This window comes from Oncorhynchus gorbuscha, linkage group LG01 (genome assembly GCF_021184085.1).
Source record: "Oncorhynchus gorbuscha isolate QuinsamMale2020 ecotype Even-year linkage group LG01, OgorEven_v1.0, whole genome shotgun sequence".
NCBI lineage: Eukaryota > Metazoa > Chordata > Actinopteri > Salmoniformes > Salmonidae > Oncorhynchus > Oncorhynchus gorbuscha.
The window spans coordinates 24,299,806-24,315,622 of record NC_060173.1 but is presented as its reverse complement, the minus strand read 5'-3'; the positions used below and the strand labels follow the sequence as shown (position 1 = coordinate 24,315,622).

The 15,817-nt window shown below is 41.2% G+C and overlaps 1 protein-coding gene across 2 annotated transcripts in view; it reads right to left on the bottom strand.

Moving 5' to 3' along the window:
• LOC124035132 (inositol 1,4,5-trisphosphate receptor type 2-like) overlaps positions 1–15,817 on the bottom strand; it is a 167,648-nt gene that overhangs the window by 27,950 nt on the left and 123,881 nt on the right. The window lies entirely within an intron of this gene.

Below are 15,817 nucleotides of genomic sequence, written 5' to 3'. Positions count from 1 at the left end.
AAATCTCCTTCCATCAGCAAGGGCATTGAATATGAAACGTGGCTGGGTCTTTCAGCATGGCTGAAACTGGCCAAGCCAGTCTCCAGATCTCAACCCCATAGAAAATCTTTGGAGGGAGTTGAAAGTCCGTGTTGCCCAGCAACAGCCCCAAAACATCACTGCTCTAGAGGAGATCTGCATGGAGGAATGGGCCAAAATACCAGCAACAGTGTGTGAAAACCTTGTGAGGACTTACAGAAAACGTTTGACCTCTGTCATTGCCAACAAAGGGTATATAACAAAGTATTGAGATAAACTTTTGTTATTGACCAAATACTTATTTTCCACCATAATTTGCAAATAAATTCATAAAAAATCCTACAATGTGATTTTCTGGATTTTTTTCTCATTTTGTCTGTCATAGTTGAAGTGTACCTATGATGAAAATTACAGGCCTCATCTTTTTAAGTGGGAGAACTTGCACAATTGGTGGCTGACTAAATACTTTTTTGCCCCACTGTATAATATGCACCTAAAACCAACTGAAGACTTATCATAAATGTGTTTCATCATTTAAATTTCCTTAAAACCGGTCAAACTGATGACATTTGGACATTTTGCACAGGAACAATCTTCCCACTGTTTTGGAGTTAGTGTTTTACTCCCCAGTCCCTAAACGAAACAGACAACTTTACTGTTGTTAACTAGATTACTAATGTATTAATTTTATCAATATAAGACATTATTCTGGTGAACACTATTTTATTTAGTCTTCTGGGGCAAAAAGTTATGACAGAAGAGAAGTTGCATGTATCTAACTATAGTTGACAAACAAATGGCCTACCATATGTCAGAAATTATAAGCAGACATGTATCTAAATTAGGGGTGAAAGTAGCCTAAGCCAGTAATCTATAATGTCCAGTACGGAGTATCAGCAAAACAAATTATTATGGAATTATTATGGTGGATGGAACTGTGCAGGTAGCCTACTTTTTAAAGTGATGTTTGACAATCAGATGAAAACATCACACAATGGGATGTGTAAAACGGTCTGCAATAAACAACAGTAAATGGGATAAGACGTTTACATAACACAGTATTCCATCGAAGATCAGAATATCCCAGGCATTTTATGCAGGTTTCTCATAACCGGATTACAAACGTTTTCGGGTGACTGTGAACGGGATATGATGTTTATATGCGTCAACTCGATAATTGAGTATACCGAATAATAATGGAATATTGGTGTGCATGTAAACGTAGCCACTTGTGAGAACGTCTCAAATTGATTGGTCACATATAGTGACTTGGAGACAACTGTGTGACAACCAATTCTGTCTAATAGGGACCATGCCTGGAGCTCGTTTTCTCGTAAGAGATTCTGGTACAGTGCCTTGCGAAAGTCTTCGCCCCCCTTGAACTTTGCGACCTTTTGCCACATTTCAGGCATCAAACATAAAGATATAAAACTGTATTTTTTTGTGAAGAATCAACAACAAGTGGGACACAATCATGAAGTGGAACGACATTTATTGGATATTTCAAACTTTTTTTGGGCGTGCAACAAATCAAAAACTGAAAAATTGTCTCAGGCATCATGAAGAACAAGGAACACACCAGGCAGGTCCGAGATACTGTTGTGAAGAAGTTTAAAGCAAAAGCTTTAAACATCCCAAGGAGCACTGTGCAAGCGATAATATTGAAATGGAAGGAGTATCAGACCACTGCAAATCTACCAAGACCTGGCCGTCCCTCTAAACTTTCAGCTCATACAAGGAGAAGACTGATCAGAGATGCAGCCAAGAGGCCCATGATCACTCTGGATGAAAATTAAAGCAAAATCTACAATGGAATGGTTAAAAAAATAAACATATCCAGGTGTTAGAATGGCCAAGTCAAAGTCCAGACCTGAATCCAATCGAGAATCTGATGAAAGAACTGAAAACTGCTGTTCACAAATGCTCTCCATCCAACCTCACTGAGCTCGAGCTGTTTTGCAAGGAGGAATGGGAAAATGTCAAATTGGCAAAAGGTCGCAAAGTTCAAGGGGGCCGAATACTTTCGCAAGGCACTGTATATGCCCATCTCATAACCCTCTCTCTTCATTTGCTTCAGATTGTCCCAAACATATATTTTCTTTTCAGGCACATTTCAATAAACCCAAATAATTTCTCCATCAAACAGTTTGACCCAAGCTTCACCTATGGCAAATGGACTGTGTGGTATAACACTCACATAAAGAGGTAATATGCACTATAACCCTTGATAAACGGACAAACACGATTTGAGAAAATGAACTGCAATTTAAAGAGCCATGTTGACTGTCTTTTAGCTGGGTCTTTTTAATTTGTCAAAAGTTGCACTAAGAAGTGCAGTGCCCTCAGACAGCTCAGCCCACAGACAGAGACACAGACACACCCCCACCCCCCAGCCCAGCCCAGCCGGTTACATAAGAGAGTGCTGAGCTGCACAGCCACCGCTCCAGATTATGCAACAGGTGCACATGTGCTGGCAGGTTCTCTCCCCTAAGACTGCCCGAGCGCTGTGCAAGAGCAAGAGCACGTACACACGCCCACAGACACACTCTCGCATGCATGCACTCATGCTCTGGAAAGCTCTCTCACACACACAGCCAAATTGGGAACTGAAAAGGCATAGGCTATTCATTCTGCATGCAAATATGTATTTACATACAGCGCCTTCAGAAAGTATTCTTACCCCTTGATCTACTCCACATTTCTTTCTGTTAAAGACTGAATATTATTATTCTTTTTAAATTTAGCCCACCCTCCAAAGAAATGAAATAGTGGTGGAAAAATAACCCAAACGAAGCGTTTGAGTTTAGTGAGTGTGCCAGATCAGATGCAGAAGTGATTACCAGGGATGTTCTCTTGATAAGTGTGTGAATTATACAAGTCCTGCAAAGCATTCAAAATGTAACGAGTCATTTTGGGTGTCAGGGAAAATGTATGGAGTAAAAAGTATATGATTTTCTTTAGGAATGTAGTGTAGAAAAAAGTAAAAGATGTCAAAAATACAAATAGTAAAGTAAAGATCTCCCTTAAAACTACTTAAGTAAAAATACTTTAAAGTATTCATACCAGAGTCAATATCACCTCTGGCAATGATTACAGCTGTAAGTCTTTCTGGGTAAGAGCTTTGCACACCTGGATAGCACAATATTTGCACATTATATATTTTTGTATTCTTCAATCTCTCAAGTTAGTTGTTGATCATTGCTAGACAGCAACTTGCCCAATTCTCCACCATTTCTCCTTCAACCAAATACAGATAGCTGATGTTCTGAAAAGAGCTGCAAAATCTTGACCCCTACAAATTAGCTGGGCTAGACAATCTGGACTTGCAACACCTATTACTAGCCTGTTCAACCTCTCTTTCGTATCATCCGAGATCCCCAAAGATTGGAAAGCTGCCGCGGTCATCCTCCTCTTCAAAGGGGAAGACACTCTAGACCCAAACTGTTACAAACTTAAATCTATTCTACCCTGCCTTTCTAAGGTCTTCGAAAGCCAAGTTAAACAGATCACCAACCATTTCAAATCCCACCGTAACTTCTCCGCTATGCAATCAGGTTTCCGAGCTGGTCATGGGTGCACCTCAGCCACGCTCAAGGTCCTAAATGATATCATAACCACCATCGATAAGAGACAATACTGCACAGCCATAGTCATCAACCTGGCCAAGGCTTTCGGCTCTGTCAATCACCGCATTCTTATCGGCAGACTCAACAGCCTTGGTTTCTCAAATGACTGCCTCACCTGGTTCACCAACTACTTCTCAGACAGAGTTCAGTGTGTCAAATTGAAGGGCTGGTTGTCCGGACCTCTGGCAGTCTCTGGGGGTGCCACAGGGTTCAATTCTCGGGATGACTCCTTTTCTCTCTATACATCAATGATGTTGCTCTTGCAGCTGGTGATCCTCTGATCCACCTCTACACAGACGACACTATTCTGTATACTTCTGGCCCTTCTTTGGACACTGTGTTAACTAACCTGGGGCAGCAGGTAGCCTAGTGGTTAGAGAGTTGGACTAGTAACCGAAAGGTTGCAGGAATGAATCCCGAGCTGATAAAATCTGTCATTCTGCCCCTGAACAAGGCAGTTAACCCACTGTTCCTAGGCTGTCATTGAAAATGCAAATTTGTTCTTAACTGACTTGCCTAGTTAAATAAAGGTCAAATAAATAAAACTTCCAGAAGAGCTTCAATGCCATACAACTCTCCTTCCATGGCCTCCAACTGTTCTTAAATGCAAATAAAATGAAATGCATGCTCTTCAACCAATCGCTGCACACACCTGCCCGCCTGTCTAGCATCACTACTCTGGACGGTTCTGACTTAGAATATGTGGACAACTACAAATACCTAGGTGTCTGGTTAGACTGTAAACTCTCCTTTCAGACTCACATTAAGCATCTCCAATCCAAAATTAAATGTAGAATTGGCTTCCTATTTCGCAACAAAGCCTCCTTCACTCATGCTGCCAAACATTCTTTCATAAAACGAACTATCCGACCAATCCTTGACTTTGGCGATGTCATTTACAAAATAGCCTCCAACACTCTACTCAACAAATTGGATGCAGTCAGTCAATCACAGCCCCATCCGGTGTGTCACCAAAGCCCCATATACAACCCACCACTGCGACCTGTATGCTCTCGTTGGCTGGCACTCGCAAAATATTCGTCACCAAACCCACTGGCTCTAGGTCATCTATAAGTCTTTGCTAGGTAAAGCACGGCCTTATCTCAGCTCACTGGTCACCATAGCATCACCAACCGTAGCACGCGCTCCAGCAGATATATTTCACTGGTCACCCCCAAATCCAATTCCTCTTTTGGCCGCCTTTCCTTTCAGTTCTCTGCTGCCAATGACCTGAATTAATTGCAAAAATCACTGAAGCTGGAGAGTTATATCTCCCTCACTAACTTTAAGCATCAGCTGTCAGAGCAGCTTACAGATCATTGCACCATCGTACCTCATCCCCATATTGTTATTTTTTTCTCCATTGCACCCCAGTAATTCTACTTGCACATTCATCTTCTGCACATCAATCACTCCAATGTTTAACTTCTTGGATATAGGGGGCGCTATTTTAATTTTTGGATGAAAAACGTTCCCGTTTTAAACAAGATATTTTGTCACGAAAAGATGCTCGACTATGCATGTAATTGAAAGCTTTGGAAAGAAGACACTGACGTTTCCAAAACTGCAAAGATATTGTCTGTGAGTGCCACAGAACTGATGTTACAGAAAAAACCCAGATAAAAATACAATCAGGAAGTGCCGCATTTTTTGAAACCGCCTCATGCCAATGACTCCTTATATGGCTGTGAAGGAGCTAGGAGTCAGCTTACGTTTTCCACGTTTTCCTCAAGGTGTCTGCAGCATTGTGACTTATTTGTAGGCATATCATTGGAAGATTGACCATAAGACTACATCTACCAGGTGGTCGCTTCGTGTCCTCCGTCGCAATTATTGCGTAATCTCCAGCTGCAGTATTTTTCTGTTTGCTTCTGATGAGAAGCCAACTGCCACCACTGATAGATTATCGAATAGATATGTGAAAAACACCTTGAAGATTGATTCTAAACAACGTTTGCCATGTTTCTGTCGATATTATGGAGCTAATTTGGAAAAAAGTTTGGCGTTGTAAGTGACTGCATTTTACGGTATTTTTCTTAGCCAAACGTGATGAACAAAACGGAGCTTTTTTCATCTACACAAATAATATTTTTGGAAAAAATGAACATTTGCTATCTAACTGAGAGTCTCGTCATTGAAAACATCCAAAGTTCTTCAAAGATAAATTATTTTATTTGAATGCTTTTTTTGTTTTTGTGAAAATGTTGCCTGCTGAATGCTAGGCTTAATGCTATGCTAGCTATCAATACTCTTACACAAATGCTTGTGTAGCTTTGGTTGAAAAGCATATTTTGAAAATCTGAGATGACAGTGTTGTTAACCTCTTGCTCCTACCTGACACGCAGGCGTCCCATCTAGACATCTGGAAATGCAAATGCGCTACGCTAAATGCTAATAGTACTAGTTAAAACTCAAACGTTCATTAAAATACACATGCAGGGTATTGAATTAAAGCTACACTCGTTGTGAATCCAGGCAACAAGTCATTTTAAAATGCTTTTCGGCGAAAGCATGAGAAGCTATTATCTGATAGCATGTAACACCCCAAAATACCGGCAGGGACGTAAACAAAATCATTAGCATAGTCGTCGCTACACAAACCGCACAAATAATATATAAAACATTCATTACCTTTGACCATCTTCTTTGTTGGCACTCCTAAATGTCCCATAATCACTATTGGGTCTTTTTTTCCGATTAAATCGGTCCATATATAGCCTAGATATCGATCTATGAAGACTGTGTGATAAACAAAAAAAAATGTCTTATAACGTAACGTCATTTTTTAAAATTAAAAACGTCGACGATAAACTTTCACAAAACACTTCGAAATACTTTTGTAATGCAACTTTAGGTATTAGTACACGTTAATAAGTGATCAAATTGATCACGAGGCGATGTATATTCTTTAGCTGTCCGTCTGGAAATGATGTCCTTGTAAATTTCAACCAAAATATCCGGTCGGAGACCTGAACAAATGGCTTGTCTCTTCTTCGTTTGACCAAGAAACAAAGCCTAGGCAAATGACAAGACTGTTGACATCGTGTGGAAGCTGTAGGTATTGCAACCTCAGCCCCATTTATTGTGGTTCGCCTTTATCAAAGGGTTGAAGTGGCGGATGGATATATATTTCCATTTTCAGTGATCAGATTTTCCTGCGCTTTTCGATGAAACGCACGTTCTGTTATAGTCACAGCCGTGATTTAACCAGCTTTATAAACATCTGAGTGTTTCCTATCCACACATACTAATCATATGCATATACTATATTCCTGGCATGAGCAGCAGGGCGCTGAAATGTTGTGCGATTTTTAACAGAATGTTCGAAAAAGTAGGGGGTAGGAGTAACAGGTTAACGAAAGGCTAAGCATGTGTTTGAATATATTTATTTCATTTCATTTGCGATTTTCATGAATAGGAAACGTTGTGTTATGGTTGAGCTTGAGGCTATGATTACGCTCCCGGATACTGGATTGCTCGACGCCAGAGGTTAATTATTTTGCCACTCTGGCCTATATATTGCCTTACCTCCCTAATCTTACTTAATTAATTTTCAAACACTGCATATAGACTTTTCTATTGTGTTATTGGCTGTATATTTGTTTATTCCATGTGTAACTGTGTTGTTGTATGTGTCGCACTGCTTTGCTTTATCGTGGCCAGGTCACAGTTGTAAATGAGAACTTATTCTCAACTGGTTAAATAAAGGTGAAATAAAAAATAAAACAAAGTTAATTTCTTGGCACATTATTTGCAGTTTTACTTTAGTGCCTTATTGAAAACAGGATGTACATTTTGATGTCAATTTGCATATAGTCCAGAATGTTATGAAGAGTGATCAGCTGAATTGCAATTCATTGCAAAGTCCCTCTTTGCCATGCAAATTAACTGAATCCCCCAAAAACATTTCCACTGCATTTCAGCCCTGCCACAAAAGGACCAGCTGACATCATGTCAGTGATTCTCTCGTGGACAAGGCTGGAGATCATTCTGTCATACTGATTGTGTTCAAATAACAGTGGAAGCTTCAAAAGGAGGGTGGTGCTTGGAATCATTGTTCTTCCTCTGTCATCCATGGTTACCTGCAAGGAAACACGTGCCATCATCATCATTGCTTTGCACAAAAAGGGCTTCACAGGCAAGGATATTGCTGCTAGTATGATTGCACCTAAATCAACCATTTATCGGATCATCAAGAACTTCAAGGAGAGTGGATCAATTGTTGGGAAGAAGGCTCCAGGGCGCTCAAGAAAGTCCAGCAAGCGCGAAGACAGTCTCCTAAAGTTGATTCAGCTGCGGGATCGGGGCACCACCAGTACAGAGCTTGCTCAGGAATGGCAGCAAGCAGGTGTGAGTGCATCTGCACGCACATTGAGGCGAAGACTTTTGGAGGATGGCTTGATGTCAAGAAGGGCAGCAAAGAAGCCACTTCTCTCCAGGAAAGACATCAGGGACAGACTGATATTCTGCAAAGGGTACAGGGATTGGACTGCTGAGGACTGGGGTAAAGTCATTTTCTCTGATGAATCCCCTTTACGATTGTTTGGGGCATCCGGAAAAAAGCTTGTCCGGAGAAGACAAGGTGAGTGCTTCCATCAGTCCTGTGTCATGCCAACAGTAAAGCATCCTGAGAACATTCATGTGGTGGGGTTGCTTCTCAGCCAAGGGAGTGGGCTCACTCACAATTTTGCCTAAGAACACAGCCATGAATAAAGAATGGTACCAACACATCCTCCGAGAACAACTTCTCCCAACCAACCAGGAACAGTTTGGTGACGAACAATGCCTTTTCCAGTATGATGGAGCACCTTGCCATAAGGACCTTGCCATAAATATTTTGGGTCCATGGCCAGGAAACTCCCTAAATCTAAATCCCATTGAGAACTTGTGGTCAATCCTCAAGAGGCAGGTGGACAAAAGAAAACCCACAAATTCTGACAAACTCCAAGCATTGATTATGCAAGATTGGGCTGCCATCAGTCAGAATGTGGTCCAGAAGTTAGTTGACAGCATGTCAGGGTGGATTGCAGAGGTCTTGAAAAAGAAGGGTCAACACTGCAAAGTTTGGCTCTTTGCATCAACTTCATGTAATTGTCAATAAAAGCCTTTGACACTTATGGGAATGCTTGTAATTATACTTCAGTATTCCATAGTAACATCTGACAAAAATATCTAAAGACACAGAGGCAGCAGACCTGTGAAAATGTATTTGTGTCATTGTCAAAACTTTTGGCCACGACAGTATGTTTTGAAATATTTTTTTTCTGTACAGAGCTTCCTTCTTTTCACTCTGTCATTTAGGTTAGTATTGTCGATTAACTACAATGGTGTTGTCATGACGTTGGCCTGTGGGTGAGGTTTATGACACCCCCAAAAATACCTTTCTCCCTTTCCTCTCTCTTGACTCTACAGTAGGACTCTTGAAAAGCCTTTGTTAAGCATAAAGAGTCTGGGAACATCAAAAGGTGGGGGAAAGGAACCATATTTTGGTAATCCAACCAGCTGAAAATATGCGTTGGTACTAAATGAAAATGATGCCAGATCAGTTGATGTCAGACATTATTACTGATGTTAGGACGACAAACTGTATGTTGAAAAGTCTACACATTATAGTTATCAGATTGACATGGAATTGTTGTGCAATTTAAATGTTTAAATATGAAACTATTTGTGAAAAGATTAAATGTAATTTAGCTTCTTAATGAGAGAACGGTTTGTCATAGAGTAAAATATGCTCAACTCAGTGGCCCTGCCCATGTGAACAGACAATGGTTATAAACTATGAAACACGCCCTTCTCTCCCCCTCCTATATAAAGCCCTTGATGAAAAAGTAACTTTGTGTTCAGAGAACGAGGACGACGGTCCCCACGTTGAAAGGGCTCAGATAATAACCTAGGGAAATTAGCATCGAATTTCAACGTGAAGATGACGATCAACACACCGAAAGGATGTGTTTTGACTATACCAGCAAGAATATAGCATGAGCTAAAAGTATTGCAACTTGGTATGAATGTTGAACTCTTATTCACTCCAGAAGTGATACCTCCTAGCCATTGAGTTAGCAGCGGCCGCTGTAAACGTGGGCTAGGAAAGGACGGACGACGTATCCAGTCTACCACACAACGACAATACTACAACGTATTCAGTTCACCACCATAGACACTATTCAAAGGACAAGGAAGATCTCTTTTGGGCAACACAGTCTTCCATCTATAACCAACCTATTGAAGCGCAGCTCAGAGTAAATATTTATTGCATTTTCCTTTTCCAAATGGCCGGTTATTTAGAATGCATAAGATTCTGTATTTACGATTGCATAGCTTCTCCCTTTGTTCTTCAGTCCCCCCTCGCTTTCATTCAAGCCCAACCCCCTCTCTTTGTGTAACCAGCCGTCATACGTTTTCTTGTAGGACATAATTAGTAATCAATGTATGATCCATTCTGTGTTTATGTAATTCTGTGTGATTATTTAGGTATTTAGTAAATAAATAATTAAACCAAAGTTTGTATTGCTGATTCAACGCACTTGTTCGTGAAGGTTCGTGAAGATAACCAAGAATTCTACAATGTTCAGATGAGACTGAAATAAGGTGACGATTAAATATTGACTGATGTTGACGTGAAAGATTACCAGGTCTTTAAGAGTTTATTCAGAAGATAACGGCTCTATAAACATTATTTTATGGTGTCCCGACATGTTTGGCTTAATCAGGTAATATTAATTATGGAGAAAAGATTTTATAGAATAGCATGTCATATCACGTAATCCTGCATAGCCAAAGACACGACACAGCCATGTAGCTAACATGCTTCTATAACAAGTCTATAACATGAGCTGCTCAGTATGTGTAGATAATCCTTTCTACCACAGCTTTTTTGAACGATATCATGAATAACTGCAGTGCTGCCCTGAATTTAACAGGCACTATTGACAAAGATCAGTGGGAAAAGGTTGGGATGGACTACTTACTGGTGGAAGATGGTGCAATGCTGACTGACAATGATGAAATCCCTGATTTTGGTAAAAACATCTTCACTGAACCAGGGTCAAAGTCTTCTGATGACAGTGATGGCGAAGAAATGGCGATCAACAGTGTTGTTGTCACGAAGATGTTGACCGAGTTTTGAAATCAGTAGAATGCCCGGTGGAAGCAGAGTATGATAGTTAAGGAGCTAGAGAAAAGCATGTTGTTTGATTGCAAATATGTGGAGGTAGTCAAAAAGAGAACACAGAAAGCGGTTGTATAAAACACCTGTCTCCGGATTAAATCTTCAAACTAAGGGCAACCATGATATCCGTGACAGAGAGGGAGAAGTGTTCATCCATGTATACGGGTAAGAGTCTAGCTAGCTACACTTTCAGATATTATACATATCTAATTTGTCAGAAAATAATTTTCATTGCAAGTTAAAGTGTACTGTTAGCTGGCTGGCTCGCACGTTAACGTTACGTGTATGATCTGATTAGTAATATCTCAGAAATTCATTGCATTGCTAATTATACGGTCATCTGTACATGTCTAGACAATAGTCACCCATCCACTTAGCTAGATGTGGCTGAGGGGTAAATTTAAATTTTATTTGATATAGTGTGTGTTTACCAGAGATGGTAATGTGAAGAAAAACATGAAGTGCACCAAAGTCAGATTAGGATATAGGCCAAGGACCAGATAAAACATTTTTTTCCTAATACTTACACCACTTTTAGTCTTGAAATATTTGGTTGTTTACTACACTACCTTACTCACACTGTTTAGCACATGGCCTCACATGCAAATCCTTAAAGTGATGGGTGGGGCTAAGGCTTAAGAGGGTGTAAAAGACACTGAATGGGTGAAGAAAAAGAGCTCTCCAGTAGGTATACCAATACATTCAAGGACTATTTTCTCAAAAGTGGGGTTCCAACTTTATCAACTTTCAAAGCAGAATTACTCCAATTACTCCTCACCTGCAGTGTATGACATACAATTTGCTAGCTCTGAGTTGACTTTTATCCAATGTAAAAAACACAATTTCAAATTGAGCTAAATAGAGCCGGTCGGTCACAAATGTGGAAAAAGTCCATGGGTGTGAATACTTTCTGAAGGCACTCTATAAGCAAGCGCGCACAAACATGCAAACACAGACAGTCAGTCAACCAAGAGAGAGAACAGGTTCATCAAAAACCTTTAGTCTAGTAAACTAGTAATGTATAGTAAACATGTGTTTACTAGTTTTCAATGACAATTCCACACTGCTGTTGTGACAAAAAAACAAAAAGTCCATCCTACTGCTCAGTCTATCCTGTCTTACCTAATGCGTACTGCAGTGACAAATCAAAACATCAACCTTCTTCAGTTTCAACAGGCGACATCACTAAAATCGATGCTCTTTACTCTCCAACCCCTTTCCCCTAATAATTTGCAGAGCGTCTGTGAAGAGAGAGCAGCATGTAATGATAAAGGAGCCATCTGTCTCATGAAATACTGTCTGGTGATAACTATGATAACCAGTAGGGCTGGGCAATATGGGCAAAAACTCATTTCTCGATTTCTTCAAAATTATGGGCGAATCACGATATACACTACACAACCAACAGTATGTTGACACCCATTCAAATTCGTGGATTTGACTATTTCAGTCACACCTGTTGCTGACATGAGTATAAAATTGAGCACACAGCCACGCAATCTCCATAGACAAACACTTGCTGTAGAATAGCCCGTACTGAAGAGCTCAGCCACCTTTCCAAGAAGTCAATTTGTTAAATTTCTGCCCTGCTAGAGGTGCCCGGTCAACTGTAAGTGCTGTTATTGTTTAGTGGAAACATCTAGGAGAAACAACAGCTCAACCATGAAGTGATAGTCCACACACGCTCACAGAAGCTCACAGAACGGGACCGCTGAAGTGCGTAACGTGTAAAAATGGTCTGCCCTCAGTTGCAATACTCACTACAGAGTTTCAAACTGCCGGAGTGGTGTAAAGCTCACCACCATTGGACTCAGTGGAATTGCGTTCTCTGGAGTGATGAATCACGCTTCACCATCTGGAAGTCAGACAAACAAATCTGGACTTGGTGGATGTCAGGAGAACGCTACCTTTACGAATGCATAGTGCCAACTGTACATTTTGGTGGAGGAGGAATAATGGTCTGGGGCTGTTTTTCATGGTTCGGGCTAGGCCCCATAGTTCCACTGAAGGGAAATCTTAATGCTGCAGCATACAATGGCATTCTAGGTGATTCTGTGCTTCTAACTTTGTGGCAACAGTTTGGGGAAGGCCCTTTCCTGTTTCAGCATGACAACGCCCCAGTGCACAAAGCAAGGTCCATACAGAAATGGTTTGTCGAGATCGGTGTGGGAGAACTGGACTAGCCTGCACAGAGAACAGAGCACTGACCTCAACAACATCAAATCAAACACCTTTGGGATGAATTGGAACGCCGACTGCAAGCCAGGCCTAATCGCCCAACATCAGTCCCCGACCTCACTAATGCTCTTTGGGATGAATTGGAACGCCGACTGCAAGCCAGGCCTAATCGCCCAACATCAGTCCCGACCTCACTAATGCTCTTTGGGATGAATTGGAACGCCGACTGCAAGCCAGGCCTAATCGCCCAACATCAGTCCCGACCTCACTAATGCTCTTTGGGATGAATTGGAACGCCGACTGCAAGCCAGGCCTAATCACCCAACATCAGTCCCCGACCTCACTAATGCTCTTTGGGATGAATTGGAACGCCGACTGCAAGCCAGGCCTAATCGCCCAACATCAGTCCCGACCTCACTAATGCTCTTTGGGATGAATTGGAACGCCGACTGCAAGCCAGGCCTAATCACCCAACATCAGTCCCCGACCTCACTAATGCTCTTTGGGATGAATTGGAACGCCGACTGCAAGCCAGGCCTAATCGCCCAACATCAGTCCCCGACCTCACTAATGCTCTTTGGGATGAATTGGAACGCCGACTGCAAGCCAGGCCTAATCGCCCAACATCAGTCCCGACCTCACTAATGCTCTTTGGGATGAATTGGAACGCCGACTGCAAGCCAGGCCTAATCGCCCAACATCAGTCCCGACCTCACTAATGCTCTTTGGGATGAATTGGAACGCCGACTGCAAGCCAGGCCTAATCGCCCAACATCAGTCCCGACCTCACTAATGCTCTTTGGGATGAATTGGAACGCCGACTGCAAGCCAGGCCTAATCGCCCAACATCAGTCCCCGACCTCACTAATGCTCTTTGGGATGAATTGGAACGCCGACTGCAAGCCAGGCCTAATCGCCCAACATCAGTCCCGACCTCACTAATGCTCTTTGGGATGAATGGAAATCCCTGCAGCAACGACCCAACATCTGATCCCCGGGACCACCCATACGTAGAATGTATGCACACATGACTGTAAGTCGCTTTGGATAAAAGTGTCTGCTAAATGGCATATATTATTATTATATTATATCTAGTAGAAAGCCTTCCCAGAAGAGTGGAGGCTATTGTAGCAGCAAGGGGGGAACCAACTCCATATTAATGCCCATGATTTTGGAATGAGATGTTCGACGAGCAGGTGTCCTCATACTTTTGGTCATGTAGTGTAGATCTAATAAATGTTTAAAGTTTACCCTAAATAAGTTTTGTTGTACAATTGAAGGTCAAATAACACTACATTTAAAACAGTCAGCAATAATCAAATGAATTCAGGGCTTGTGAAGTTACTGTACCTCGGGCTGAATATATGTCTTCCACAACCATAAGACATTCACATTTTAGTCATTTAGCAGATGCTCTTATCCAGAGCAACTTACAGGAGTAATTCGGGTTAAGTGCTTTGCTCAGGGCACATCAACAGATTTGTTTTATCTAGTCAGCTCTTACTGGTTAAACTCTCTTAACTGCTAGGTTAAATCGTTGTACCTTTTTTAAATGTTTTTGCAATAATCACAGATCTGGCTTTCAGGTCCGTCTATAAAAATACAATTTTTGTTACAAATTTGACTAGAACCATGCATAATGCACATTCACTAATAAAGTAGCATGCATTAAAGAAAATTAACACCGATCTCATAAACAATCTCTCAAACACAAGCCCACGTGCTAGTGAGTAGCCATCTCTAATATTTATATTTCAAGTTTAGCCAACTTGGATCTATTTGCTAGATAACAAGGTAAAAGAGTTGAATTGTTATGAACACACCATTCTGTCCTTCTCCAACTGTTTGAACAGCATTGAAATCAAGCCTACCTTTTTATCAGAATGAGAATGAGTTGGCAATTCCTTATATAATTGTTTTATGCTTATTGCATGTTTATAAATCACAGACTAAACAGCCAGTATAACAATCTTCACTTGACTAAAATGCTGCTAGTGATACGTGCGCAACAAACCGGCCATTCTTTTTCCAGAATGAATGTTCATTAACACATCCATTTTAGTAGTGTCTGCGCCGCTCTGAATTTGAGGAGTTGAAACATAAACAGGGTATGGTTCGAAAGGTTAACTTCTCTATTATTACAGTAAAATAACGTCTCCATGTGTTTCGGTGTCCATATGACTGATTTTGTTGGACCAAACCTCAAATGCAAATGGCAAAACCATTTGTCAGAGTGGGCTTGGGTGTGTATGTAAACCAGAGAAAGATGAGAAGCAAGAGGTTTCACTCTTGCCAAAAATCTGTCCAAAATAAGCCCAATGCTTTTATATGTGCTTATTTAGGAGGGAAGGCAGGCTTGTCACCTGCCTTTGGGCACAGGCTTGTCACCTGCCTTCCCGCCTTTGGGACAACAACTCCTATTGTTAGTGCAGAGACATGAGCATCTCGTCATTATATACATATATCTGGTGTAAATGGGAAGGTGCACACAGCACAGAAGGAGCAAACGAGACGAGCCCAAAAAGATAACAAGTGGACATAAACGCTCAAAAATGAAACATACAAAAAACCTTGATTCTGCGATAGACATTTGGATTCATGTGCAAAAATCACACAGCCCTACTACCCAGTTTGCAAAATTAATTGCAATGTTGTCATTATTAGATAGTGGTCAGATTGTATACTGGCTGTATGAGGAAGGTCTTACGATCGAGGGCCATAGAATTGGCCAGTCAGGTGTGGGTAATGAAGGGCAACGGTTAGGTGTGGGTGGGTGGGTGGCAGGACTAATGGGGAGACTATGTGGCCACAATCCAGTGAAAGA